At 37.4% G+C, this 13,838-nt stretch overlaps 1 protein-coding gene across 4 annotated transcripts in view; it reads left to right on the top strand.

The window, feature by feature from the left end:
• Nucleotides 1-13,838, top strand: part of LOC137244052 (serine-rich adhesin for platelets) — a 403,539-nt gene that overhangs the window by 14,944 nt on the left and 374,757 nt on the right. Inside the window, exon 1 of one of the 4 annotated variants that reach the window (XM_067772532.1) lies at nucleotides 7,415-7,613. The exons of the other annotated variants lie outside the window; for them this stretch is intronic. The gene's annotated coding sequence lies outside the window, so the exon portion shown is untranslated. Of the gene's footprint in view, nucleotides 1-7,414; nucleotides 7,614-13,838 lie in introns of those variants that run through there. 4 annotated transcript variants of the gene reach the window in all.

Here is a 13,838-nt window from a genome sequence, read left to right as displayed (position 1 = left end):
CCCGAGGTATTGCCATTCACACTTCGTTATAGTCGAGTGTCGGAACATGTTTTCCGTCATCGACGATTAGGGTAGAGCTATCAGTGAGGAGAAGTGTTTTCTCCAGAACTTAAGCACGCTATTCTTCAGTTACCAGGTCGCCATTAACATTCCTGCAGAAAGTGAGCGTGATTATCATCAGATTTCACTCATTTTTAGCGATGCACAGATATACGGACGGACGGACATGGCTAAAACAATTCCTTTTTATACTCAGCTGAACAGAGCTCACAGAGTATATTAATTTTGTTCGCATAACGGTACCCCGTAACGACATAAACTAATCGAGATAGATATAGACTTCTATACCGATGTGGCCAATTAAATGGCGCCAGCAAGCCTACTTATAAATTTCCCAGGCCTAAATAGCTATTTCAGTTTCAGTTTTAGTTTTCTTTTTTTTATTTTGCAAGACTAAGCTAACACAAACTAAAATACTAGTTCAACAATATCTAATATTAATAGGAATTTAAACTTAAATGCTCACTTCAGTGAAGCTGTTCCAGTGGACTCTTAAATAAAGCCAATACAAATACGTTTTTCCAAAGTAGAATTCTTAAAGTTTCTTTTAATATTTCGTTGGAAATCCACGTTGTTTCAAAACTTCACAGCATCTACGCTGCATGGAATTAATTAAAGAGCGGCATATTTCCAGAGGTATAGCATACCAATGCTCCTTCACCTTTTCAAAAAGTTCGTCCAAATTCTTGCATTTCTCTTGGCTTACTGCCCTCTTCAAGTGCGCCCACAAATGCTCAATGGGGTTTAAATCAGCACTATTTGATGCCCACTCAAGCACGTTAATGCTATTGTCCTCAAAAAACTGCTTGGTTATCCTGGCCGTGTGCTTCGGATCTGAATCTTGTTGGAATTTCCAAATAACTGGCATGTTTTCTTCGGCCCAAGGCAGCATAGCATCTCTTAGTATTTCTACGTAAAGAGGGGCAGTCAAAGTTTCGCGGATTCTGTGGATCGGTCCTACGCCATTCCAAGAAAAACATCCCCAAATTTTTATGTTTCCCCCACCGTGCTTTACAACGGTTGATGTGTACTTGGGGTTAAATTGGGAGCGTGGGGGCCGCCGAACATATCGTTTTGCACTGGGAGATATCCTATCTATTTTAGATTCATCGGTCCATAGCACAAACTTCCACTGATTTGCTGTCCAGTTGGCATGTGAGCGCGTAGACTCTACTCGTCTTCTTCGTTGAGCTGGAGTAGGTAAAGGGCGCTTACGTGCCACTCTTCCAAAAAGACCTGCTTCATCCAAACGACGCCGGATCGTTCGACTAGATATTGGAACTGCGAGTTCTTTAGATATTTCTCGGTTAATATCAGAGGAAGTCAGGCGGGGGTCAGATTTTGACAGTCGCACTATCTTGCGATCAGTATATGCCGATGTTTTTCGTGGTCGCTTTTTCCTTGCAACGGCATCAGTTGTCTTATTTTTCTTAAAATATTTTAGGGCGTTCTCTACCATCTTTTTGGAGCAACCTAAACGTGAAGCAATTCGCCTTTGAGAGTTTCCACCTTTGCTAAGCTCAATAATTACTGCTCGCTGACTTGGAGTACAATGTTTTGACCTCCCCATCGTACCAAAACGTCAGACTATGAAATTCAATGGCTATAATATTTTATTTCTTGTTGCTCTTCTCTATTTACTTCAATGAAGAATTTTAACTGTTTTTGTGTACTTAGAATTTGATAATTTTCGAAAAGGCTCTATTTAGTTTTCTAAGCAACAATGCACTAACGTTTTTTTTATTTAAGTTCAAGTAAAACCATCGAAATATTTTCAATCAAACGGTATCTCACTCAACAACTCACAAACTCTACAAAAGGGGAACAATTTTTCCGTTATCTAAGAGAAAATAATGAAACGTTAAGAGAGACGAATAAAGTGTAAGTTGGATCTATTTAGTTGACCACAACTGTATATCAAAAGGAGCTGGGCGAAAAAAGAAATTCATTTAGCCATGTCCGTACATCCGTCCGTCCGTCTGTCCGTAAACACGGTATCTTAATGAAATTTAGTATGTAAGTTCCTGGGCACTCATCTCAGATCGCTATTTAAAATGAACAAAATTGGACTATAACCACGCCCACTGAAAAAGTGCGACAATTTACGGATAAAGCGACCAAAGACGGATAAAGCGATGAAACTTGGTAGGTGGGTTGCCTTTATAACGCGGAATAGAAAATTAGTAAAATTTTGGCCAATGGGCGTGGCACCGCCCACTTTTAAAATAAGGCAATTTAAAAGTTTTGCAAGCTGTAATTTGGCGGTCGTTGAAGATATTGTGATGAAGTTTGGCAGGAACGTTACTCCTATTACTATATGTGTGCTAAATAAAAACTAGCAAAAACGGATGACGAACACGCGCACTTAATAAAAAAAATTTTAAGTCAAATTTTAAACAAAAAATTTAATATCTTTACAGTATATAAGTAAATTATGTCAAAATTCAACTCCAGTAATGATATGGTGCAACAAAATACAAAAATAAAAGTAAATTTCAAAATGGGCGTGGCTCCCCCAACCGTCTGTCCTTCCGCTTGGCCGTTAACACGATAACTTGAGCAAAAATCGATATATCTTTACTAAACTTAGTTGACGTACTTATCTGAACTCACTTTATCTTGGTATAAAAAATGGCCGAAATCCGACTGACCACGCCCACTTTTTCGATATCGGAAATTACGAAGAATGAAAAAAAATGCCATAATTCTTACCAAATACGAAAAACGAGATGAAACGTGGTAATTGGATTGGTTTATTGACGCAAAATATAACTTTGGAAAAAACTTTGTAAAATGGGTGTGACACCTACCATATTATGTAGAAGAAAACGAAAAAGTTCTGCAGGGCGAAATCAAAGCCCTTGGAATCTTGGAAGGAATACTATTCGTGGTATTACATTATAAATAAACTAGCGGTACCCGACAGATGATGTTCTGGGTCACCCTGGTCCACCTTTATGGCGATATCTCGAAAAGGCGTCCACCTATAGAACTAAGGCCCACTCCCTTTTAAATACTCATTAACACCTTTCATTTGATACCCATATCGTACAAACACATTCTAGAGTCACTCCTGGGGCCTATTCACTATCTATGAGTTTTAAAGTCTACATAAGAAATTGTGTAAACTTTGAAATTGTGATTCTGTAAAGCAAAACTCTGAACAAGAAAACTTACTGATAAAAACTTCATGAGTTTTCTTGAAGGCCAGTGTACACTATTGTGACATTCAAAAGTCATACTCACTGTTTCAGAATAACTTTTTTCTTTTCATGGCGTTTTCTCACTGACATATGCCTTTTACATTCAGCGCTGATTCAGCAAAATAATGTGCATGACAATTTACAGAATCGCATGAAAATTTAAAGTGTACATTTTGTGTGCAAATGAGTTTTCAATAAGTGTACATTGTTCAGTTTCTCACAGTTAGGGAATTGACCCCCTGGTCCACCTTTATAGCGATATCCCGAAATGGCGTCCACCTATAGAACTATGGCCCACTCCCTTTTAAAATACTCTTTAATACCTTCCATTTGATACCCATGTCATACAAACACATTCCGGGGTTACCCTAGGTTCATTTTCCTACATGGTGATTTTCCCTTATTTTGTCTCCAAACCTCTTAGCTGAGTATGTTCGGTTACACCCGAACTTAGCCTTCCTTACTTGTTTCATTCTGAGAATTTTGATATGTGGAAGTCTATATTAATATCGATTCGTTTATGCCGTTAAGATCAACCGCTATTCTACAAAAGTTTATGTATATACTCTGTGTGCAAATCACGCTGAGCATAAAAAGGTGAACAATTAAATAACCGTTCATAGGTCGATACTTCATTATTAAGTTATACTCGCTAGAGTGACTGTAGTATAATCCCTGCATGTTTTTAACTCCTTTGTCACAGATATCTGCATGACGCCTCTGCATGTTGCAGCGCACGGCGTCACTTTTTCAAAAGTGTTCCCTTTATTTATTTATTTATATTTTTCTAATACACATTTAAACAATAACTACTGGGCTATACATACATATGTATGTACATATATACACATTATAAAATGTTTCTTATTTTCAATCGCGCTGCTCCAACTCCAGTTGCTGCTGCTGATCTGTGAAATATTTGCTTTAGTTTTTTTATTTCTTTTGTACCTTTGGTTGTCAATAAACCTAAACAGGTTTATCTGGTTGACACCACAGCGCTTGGAAAAGGTGTGTTTGTATATTTTATTTAAATTCGTGTATTTATTGTACATATGTATGTATGCGTAACGAGATCAGAGAACTGCAGCAGTGCACCCTAATTCATCAGACGTTTTTTTAGGTTCGCTTCCCCTTTACAGGTAGATTTTGCTTGAACGTCAAAAAATCGCCTCACATACATATTTATACACCAGTTTGTTGAAAATCTCTCTCCACAGAACTTTCGTATAAAACGTTGTTGGGTTTCGAACCGGCATCGCATCAGTGTTCCAACCATTAAGCTGAGACATTGTTAATATTATTAGGCCTCCATGCATTGCGATCTTAATTGAGACCTATTGTGCACGACTCTTCAGCCTGTAAGGCTGGATGCTTTCAATGCATTTAAGTACCTCTTCAGGCTTTTAACTCCATATCACGAGGAGATTAAGAGTCAGACCACCTAGATGTGAGAGTGTCTGCCTTGACAGAGCGACGCATTTGCAGAGAATGTGAACCGGCGTTTCATACTCCAACTCACAATAGCGACAGAATGGTGTATCGGATAAATTTAAACTACTTAGCTGATATCGTAGACTACAGTGAAGTACCCAACGGGAGTTTGTAGGTCTGTGCTTAGATTAATGAGTTTAGCTGATACTCTCGTTGCTGGGAGTATAAATAATGTGATCTGTCTTTGCCCTAAAATTCTATCCAGTATTTTCTAAAATTCTTTGTTTCCTTACTTACCTATTGCTTGCCTAGTGTATGCCTTTGTGAGTCCACTCTAGACCATAGAGTGCTGCTATGTCACCCTGCTTGGCTCGGTAGTCTGCCTGTACATTACCTTCATGTCTCTGATGCCCAGAAACCCATCCTAATAAAACCTTGTTTTTGGCTTCGAATTCATTTAGAGGAATCAAATGCATTCATACACTAGCTTAGAAGTAGTTATGTAAGACTGCAAGGCTTGAATATGGGTATGACATAATGAGAATACTCCTCGAGGATTTGACAATTTTCACCGCAAACTTTTATTGCATGGATTTCTGCCTGAAAAATAATATAGTAGCATCATAGTGGTATCAAGGGTGTAAGCGAAGAGACTGAGGTATTGGAAGTGGACAAACAGCTCAAAGATGCTGCGAGTGTAACAAAGACGCTTCGAACAGGGGAGGGAGAAACGGACCTCCAGACTCGGAAAAAATCCATTACGTGGGCGCAGTGCCGGATAATTTGGAGGGAGACAAACAGCTCAATGGCACTCCGAGTCTTACAGATAAACCTCCAACACAGTAAAGTGGCATTAAGCGGGCCCCTCCTAACTCTTGAGGCGCTGATACAGGAGCCATGACTCCCATATGGAGGAAAGGTATCTGTACTCAGCACTCGCCGATTCAGCGTTTATTACGCAAAGACGGAGATCAGGATTAGAGCTGCAGTTATGTTATCTAACTTCAGCACAGAAGACCTAGCGGTAATCGCAATAGAGGGAAAGAAAGAACCATCCCTTTTCCTGACAACGTGCTACATAGCTCATGACGTGGAAGCCCCACCAGAGGAGTTCAAAAGGCTGGTGGACAAAAAAGGGCTTTTAAGCCCAATACTTAGGTGCGGAATTGCTGCTGGTTTACGGTATGCAAAAGCAGCACACTGCGTGACCTCTTTAAACAAAATTTGTTGCATACAATCAGTGTTAGGTAACGAAAAACGAAGCACGAGTAACTGATTTACTCATTTAAAATACCAAACTTTTATTCAAAAAAATATTAAAAAATGAGTGGATTTATAAAGTCAATATTTTGTGAGTGTAAAAAATAAGAGTGAAAATTTAACATACACTGAAAGAAATGGTGCTAATAAAATCAACAAATCGGTTCTGTTGTTCTTGACTTAACGGAGATTCGGTGAAATTGATCGAATTATGGTTAATTCGACCGAGTTCTTTGTCAAGCGAACAAATTAGTTTAGCCATTTCAACAGAAGATAAATTGTCGCTCTTAAGTTAACAAAATTCTGTAAAATTGACAGATTCCTAATGAATCTAACTGATTTTTTTGTTAACACAACTGATCTCACTGGTCATTTCAACAACGATCAACGGTCAATAAATTAGCAAATTTCAAAGAGAATCCTTACGCTCACTGCGCTCTCTACTTTGTACCTATGTATGCTGTGTACTATATGTATGCACATATTTATGTATGTATATGGCGGCCGCCGTGGTGATGGGAACGGGCTCCGCCTACCACACCGAAGACCCTGGGTTCACATAACATACAAATTTTACAAATAAGGTTTTTCAATTAGAAGAAAATTTTCCTAAGCGGGGTCGCCCCTCGGCACTGTTCGGCAAGCACCCCGAGTGTATTTCTCAGTGAAAACTCATCTGCCTTGCAAATGCCGCAACATAAGTACCTTCTTACAAAGCTGTCGCAACAGCTTTTTTTATTGACTACTAAAACGGTCAATTACGAATTAACGATTTGTGCGCAGTTGATTCAACATCTTGTTGCGATGGATAGAAATTGACAGAGATTTCGGTTGAATTGACCCGTATTTCGGTTGATGTTACCAGTCTTATTCTTTCAGTGTAGTTCGCAAATTATTAAAGCAGCAGCAAAACTGGCAGCGCTGCATGCAGACCTTCTGCACATCTATTTTTGCCTTTGTAATTCATTTTTACTCACTTGGCAATTCTACTTGCTTTTAGACTGAAATTTCCTTACTGTCATTATTATTTCGTGTGTGTTTTCAAATTGTTAAAAAATTTATTGTGTCTTCGAATATTACTTTGTAATTTTGTTTTTGTTTATTATTTGATTATGTAAATTTGCAAAATTTTTTGGACTGTAAATTTGTACAAAAAGTTTGTAACAGTAAAAGTGTTTTGCTATTATTTTCGATAATATAAAATCGGCTAACAATAAAATCTTGATGGAATGCATTTGGCATTTCCAAATCTCGCATCGCTTTGTAGTCTAGTTAAGTGAATTTGTGCACCGCTTAGCCGACACCAACGAGAGTGGTGAACCATGATTTTGTTTGATAAAGCAACGGTTATTTCAATGGTGGTCATTAAGTGCGTTTTTGTGTTTGTTCTCAAATGTACTGTTGATAAATTTTAATGCAAAATTGTAATTGAGTGTTTGAAATCATTTCGGCTGTGCTAATCTTTGACCAAGGCTTGCATTAAGCCGTTTTTAATTGTTTGTATTGCAATTCGTGTTATGGTCAATGAATTACAAGTAAGCACCGTTATTTTTTGTGTAATTGTGCGATCAGCTGTTGCAGCGAGCCCAAATAGTATTGGCAACTTTCAATATTCGCATCAATCATATTCAGTCTTTTTGTCTGTTGCTGAATTAAATGGTAAGCTAAAATTTTCTTTTTAATTTACATATATTTCGATTGTACACAACTAGGCCAGCGTAGTTCTCATACTAGGTTAGGTTGAGTGGCTGCAAACGGTGACGGCTGAGCATGAAGTAACGTGATGACTCCATAACATATCCTCCTCTAAGCAGCTTCAACACGAAATGGCTTCCAGTTTCTTAAGACAGATGGCATGTTATTCTAAACAATACTCTATCGCACCACTATTGAACTCACAGCCTCAATTGTCACTTCGCTATTTGACCAAATGGTAAATTCTGCCCTCGACTTCCGATTGGAGCATCAGACCTCTTCCGCTTCAAACAGACAGCGCAATACTATGATATTTTGGCCTCATTAGCCTGTAGCAAATAAAACCGCATGACTGCCAATTAACTGAGCATGCCTTGATAACCCTTCAAAATACCCACAGTATTCCCGGAAAATTTTTCTTTGATCAGAAACCCAGAAAAGAGAAGCAGAATACTTTTGTAGCGTATCTCTGCTTAATTGGGTTAGTTATGCTCCCACCTCCCTCTGCTGGCACAGTTTTATCGCAAAGGAGTTTGCCAATGATTTCAGCCATATCCCCTCAAATTCTCAAGCAACCTGAGGTTTTTCAAGCGATATTTTTGTGCTATATGGAGCCCTTTATTTTCTTTACAATCGGATGGGAACTAGTTTCCGTTGACCTGCCTTTGCAATAGACATGATGAGATGCCAATAGCAACATCCTAGGAATCCTGTCCTGGATGTACAGATGTACAAACGAATGAGGCGTTTTTACGTGTTTGGAAGAAGGGGGAAAGTTCACCTTCGATAAATATATGACGCTGTCTATGTTCCAAGACTTCGTGATCTAGCCCAGTTAAATGAAAATTGCGCAAATGCTGGTCAGCTATCAGCACGAAACTCTTAGAAAACGTTGATGGTTGAAGATACTTGTAGGACATGATTTAGTTCATAACACAAACAATTTGGTTTTCTCTTAGAGAGGTTCACGACAAATGTGGACATTAAGAAAGAGAGTGTCCTTGAGAAGTAATCGCAGCTTACTGCCAACATTCGCAACTCTCAAGCGAGCTAGATACTTCTTTATTCGAAGAGCTTCATCGGGGTCCTTTTACCAACGTAACGTTTCACTCCTACTATGCTACGCAACTAATTGACAGGGAATTTCTGTTTTTATCGGCACTGACAAGTGACCAAAGCTCTATCAAAATAATTTTCCATATAACTTTTATAGGCGATTTTCGCAAACAAACCTAACTTAGACCCCAAATATGAGCTCCAAAACACATTTCCTGCCATTCCACGAAACGTGAAATATCATGAAGTGAGAGAGCATTTCCACGGAACGACGTTGCATGCTGGAATGCTCTCGCGCAGTCTTCTTGAATTGCTGATATGTTCGGTCCATCCACCGATTAATCTACATAAATATTGCAGCTGTTGCTCTACATACAACATAAGTTTGTTGTAATTTGTCCCTGTATCTATGTTTTTACTTTTCCTTAGAGATTTTCCATGGAGATCGGCATTGTCGAACACGGTGATTTTAAGCATCAGCTCCATACTCCAATGGCATTGTCCGTTCTCGCAGATCAAAACTGAGTCGTTTAAATAGTTCGCATGCTCTTCCCATCGTTAAAAAATTGACCTTAGTGAAACAACACATGTGCGCATGCTAAACGGACCCCTGTGTCGGTCCGTCCTATCGCAAATGCTAGAAGTTTTCTAGGGCCTACCTTAATTGCTGCATCGAGATTTGACCACTCTGCCGTCCTTAATAGCTGGAATCTTGACTTGGCGAGAGCAGGACATGAATACAGAACCTGAAGCTCGCCTTTCCTATACCTGCTGTTACTGACGAGGCCTAACTTTTAAGCATGCGCCGCCAGAAGGCAGTGCCCAGTTAATATGTCCATCGTGAGCCTTATGTCTTCTCTCTTCAGAGGTATGACCCAGTTTTTGAGTCTAATATCGTAGGCTTTGCACACGATCCACGCCTTTCCCGTTTGATGGATCCTATGCAACTCCTGTCTCCATTTGATTCCTCCCAAACGGATTGGAACATCTATTGTTGTTTCAGCGAGTGTTGCTCCCTCCTTTGCCAACACATCGGCCTTTTCGTTTCCTTCGATCTCTTCATGACCGGGAACCTAGTATTGATTTATGGTTCGGCCTGAGCGAAGTTACTCAAGCTTCTTTGCATTCCAGAAGACTTTTTGATGAAGTACTGTGTGAGATTATTGCCTTAATCGCCGCCTGACTATCAATATATATATTGACGGGTCTCCAGCTTAAGCATGCTTCCTCTAGAATTTCTGTTTCTTCCTTCACGGCTATAATTTCTGCTTGAAAGACGCTACAGTAATCTGGCAGACTGTATGATCTACTTATTTCTGGATCGACACAGTAAACAGCAGACGCGACCCCTTCCGTTAACTAGTAGCCATCTGTATATCTGTGAATTGTATGTTCTGCACCCTGGCGCAAACCATCCTGCTCCGGTTTCTAATTTACAATTGCCTTTTCTTATTTTGAAGTGACGCTTTCTTATTCACAACTGGAAATGGTTGTAGAAAAAAAATGTAGCAAACTGAGCTATGATTTCGGACTAAATTTGTATATTCCAAATAATCTTAAATGTGCATATCACTGCGTCATTCCAAAAATTGTCCTGCTGTAAGGGTTTCATTTTTGCTATTTTATTTTCATTCTTGCTTCTAAAGATTTAATTATTTTAAGCATGTTTTGTAGTGTTTATTTGTTTGTTTTACAAAACGGTTTTGTATTTGTTAGTGCACACATGCGTAATGATGACCTCTTCAGATGTAAGTATCAAATTTCGATTGTTTAATAAGGTTCATATTCACTTCCTTGAGAGCCTCGAGCAGACAGAAAACACGTACGAATTGCAGACGTCAGTCCCGACATTTTTAAATTTCTAATATCCCGGTATCGGTGGATATTGATCCGGGGACTATTACAACTCGAATCAAAATAAACAATATGGCGCATAATCATAGTCAAAATAAAATAGGTTTTAAATTTAGTTTCAGCTTTTTTGACAGATAGCTCATAGAAAATTATGTCAAAAAGATGCAACTAAATTTAAAACCTATTTTATTTTGACTATGATTATGCTAAATTTAGTTTCAGCTTTTTTGACAGATAGCTCATAGAAAATTATGTCAAAAAGATGCAACTAAATTTAAAACCTATTTTATTTTGACTATGATTATGCTAAATTTAGTTTCAGCTTTTTTGACAGATAGCTCATAGAAAATTATGTCAAAAAGCTGCAACTAAATTTAAAATCTATATTATTTTGACTGATTATGCGCCATTTTATGCTATTGAAAAAGCCAAAAAATCCCAAAAATTTACATCTCTGGAACACATAAATTTTGAATCTACTCGTACACATGTAAATATCTGAATTTATAGAGATCCGTTGAGCTTGGCTGAATCTCAAGTGCAAAAACAAACGGGGCTAAATACACACTTTTGCTTCTTTGCTTTGTGTTTTTATTTCTTTGTTTTAACATCCTGGGGGTAAATACTAATGTTCATATGTAAAAAAATATGCAAATATGCATAATTCCATACGTTATGTATGCATATTAGGGTTGTTCTTATTAATCAAATAATCATTTTTTGCAGTATCACCCCTTCAAACGGCAGTACTAAGGTCAAGATTATCACATATATATTTTGGTCCTGACTGAAAACGGCTAAGATGTTATGTAACACGCTATGAAAACTCAATGTCGACGGGTGAGTGGAATATCACCCTACCTCAGTTGCCAGTTCGAAAACGCCCTATATAGGAATATTTTTCAATAACACCCTGATTCAGAATTTGTTTCAAAAGCACACTCTCTCAAATGCGATTCAAGAGTGCCCAAATGAAAATTTTTGCTTAAACGTCAAAGCTAATATCAAAATGTATTAAACTTCAGCTCAGATATGGCATGTTTGAAACAAATTCTGAATAAAGCATTGTTCAAACGTTTTTTTAAAAGGAGGCGTTTTTGAAATCACAACCGAGAAAGGGCGCTGTTCCACTCAGCAGTCGATATATTAAAATATGAACTTTACACACTATGCGATACTCTTGAATAGATTCCAGTCAGAACCAAAATTGTTTATTTGATATCGACTACTGTAATGTTATCAATAACCTAATTGAATAAAAAAAAATTAAATTAAAATTTTTAGAGTCTCCATAGAGAAATCTTAACTTTTACTCCTGTGCGGCATCCCATAATGGAGAACAAAATTTATACGGATATTTGAGGCCTTGGTATTACAATTTGAAGAGATTAGACTGTACAAAATAGGAGATTTCATATATAAGGATCACCCTAATGTATATTTACATTTTGGCCACTGTGGTAAAAAGGTACACACTGATCATATGGAAGATCCCAGGTTCAAGTCACATACTTGTCCAGCGAAAATAATAATATAGACAAGTTTTACTAAATGGGGTCGTCCCTCGGCTGTGCTTTGAAAAACCCATCATCTGTAATTCTATCATCTTCTGAGCAAAAATTCATCTGTCCTATTTAGTTAGATTTATATAAAATGCATAATAAAATTCAAACATCTTTGGGATGAATTGATCGTAGGATGAATTGTTCACGGGATGAATTGTCCTTGGATGAATTGTTCGTGGGGTGAATTGTCCGCGGAATGAAATGTTCTTGGGATGAATTGTTCATGGAATGAGCCTTTTTGGGATGAATTGTTCGTGGGATGAATTTTCCTTGGGATGAATTGTGTGTGGAATGAAATGTCGGTGAGATGAATGGTGGCATAAATTGTCCGTGGGAGGAACTGTCCTTGGGATGAATTGTCCGTGGTATGAATTAATGTTAAATGAAAAACATTAGTTTTCTAGACGTACACCTGTATGTTTACACATCGAACTTTACGAATACTTGATAAACTTTTTTTTAATGCGAAAAGAAAACCAAATTCTTTCTCTGGATAATGAATATTAAACTAAAAATCTACTACTATCGCATTTGATCTGATAATATCATAGATGGTATTTCTAGCAAATATAAAAAGTCAGTCATTGCTACTTTGACGCCTACTAAAAACAGCGTGTAGTCCCTACACATTGGCAGCCGTTTTTAGCAGTGAGTAAATCTAAAACTCACGAGATATTTCCAACGTAGATGTGATGAATTCTTCCAACCCACACTTAGTCTATATGAGGTCTTTATTGACCCACCGGTTCACCGCACTATCCACAGCCCATATAAACACTTTTTGAACTACGAAAATATATTGAAGAGCAGACAATGAAACCATTAATCATCTCATCAAATCTATCTTTGTAGGTAAATGGCTTTTCACTTTGTACTGGCTTTAAGTAAGTAATATCATCCTCATTTTCTCACAGTACCTACATAATTAAGTTTACATTGACAAAATATTTCCTAACTACAGTCCGTTTTACTTGAGTTCACAACCAGCCGGTTCTTTTATCTAGCCTCGTTACTTTATAATATGAATTCAAACGTACTTATTAAGCCACGTCCCACTCATTCTGCTTCAAATCCGCTCAATGCCTTATTTGGCAGCAACGTAAATCTTATTAATTTCACGTTAAATTACGACCGTTTTATGGTTGTTCAACAAAGTACTTATCCATTCGAATAATGGTTATGGATTTCCTACGAATCGGTAGCCCATCGCACTTGGCCTAAGCTACGTATGTAAGTAATGAAGGTTGATTCAAAATAAGATTGTAAAATAAAACTTCAATTATTTTAAAGCAAATTAATGAGTGATCAAATGAATGAAGAGTGTGTACAAAGTTGTTTTGTTGGAAGTATAGCGCTAAACTTAGCAAATATGAGTATATGTGTAATTTTCTTTGCTGATATGCAAATTGTTTACAAAATACGAAAATATTTAAGTTGGGGTATTTACTCGTTTTGTTGTTGCAACAATTTTGTGTGCCAATTTATTAGTTCAACAAATAAAAACAAAAATAAAAATCAAACAAAATAAAATAAGACACCACAAAGAAACTTAAAAAATTAATATAAAAAAAAACATAAAATAAAAAATAAAATTAAAAAAAAATAAAATAAAGGAAATGAAATAAAAGGATAGACAAGGAAAGGATGGGAAAGGAGGGGTAAGGAAACGTAAGAAAATGAATGGAATGCAAAAGAAAGGGAAGGAAAGGAACCG

Source organism: Eurosta solidaginis, chromosome 3 (genome assembly GCF_040869045.1).
Source record: "Eurosta solidaginis isolate ZX-2024a chromosome 3, ASM4086904v1, whole genome shotgun sequence".
In the NCBI taxonomy this organism is placed as follows: Eukaryota; Metazoa; Arthropoda; class Insecta; order Diptera; family Tephritidae; genus Eurosta; species Eurosta solidaginis.
The sequence above is the reverse complement of the archived record's forward strand: the minus strand, read 5'-3'. Positions and strand labels throughout refer to the sequence as shown.